At 52.6% G+C, this 513-nt stretch overlaps 1 pseudogene; it reads right to left on the bottom strand.

Moving 5' to 3' along the window:
- Nucleotides 1-450: 450 nt before the first annotated feature.
- LOC106818696 overlaps nucleotides 451-513 on the bottom strand; it is a 3404-nt pseudogene continuing 3341 nt past the window's right edge.

Here is a 513-nt window from a genome sequence, read left to right as displayed (position 1 = left end):
TGCTGCTGCTGCTATTACTACTGCTGCTGCTGCTGCTGTTGCTGTTGCGTCAGGGATGCGTGGCTGCTACTTCTACTGTTGTTGCTGCTGCTGCTGCTGTTGCTACTGTTGTTGTTGCTGCTACTGCTACTGTTGCTGCTGCTGCTGCTGCTGCCGTTGTTGCTGCTGTTGCTGCTGTTGCTGCTACAGTTGCTGCTGTTGCTGCTACTACTCCTACTACTGCTGCTGCTGCGGCTACTGCTGCTGCTGCGTCAGGGATGCGTGGCTGCTGCTGCTGCTGCTGCCTCGTCAGGGATGCGTGGCTACTGCTGCTGCTGCCTCGTCAGGAATGCGTGACACACACACCGTGGTATTTAACATCATCCTCGTCAAATTCGTGTCAACTTTTCCAACTGCTAATGTATTTCTATACTCGCGGCGGCCGAAACCCATCATGTTACAATGGCACGATCAGTATTGTGTGTCTATACTATCAACACATCTATAAACACGTCTACGCACATGCACACACGC

The sequence above is a fragment of the Priapulus caudatus genome, unplaced genomic scaffold (assembly GCF_000485595.1).
Source record: "Priapulus caudatus unplaced genomic scaffold, Priapulus_caudatus-5.0.1 Scaffold2437, whole genome shotgun sequence".
NCBI lineage: Eukaryota > Metazoa > Priapulida > Priapulimorpha > Priapulimorphida > Priapulidae > Priapulus > Priapulus caudatus.
The sequence above is the reverse complement of the archived record's forward strand: the minus strand, read 5'-3'. Positions and strand labels throughout refer to the sequence as shown.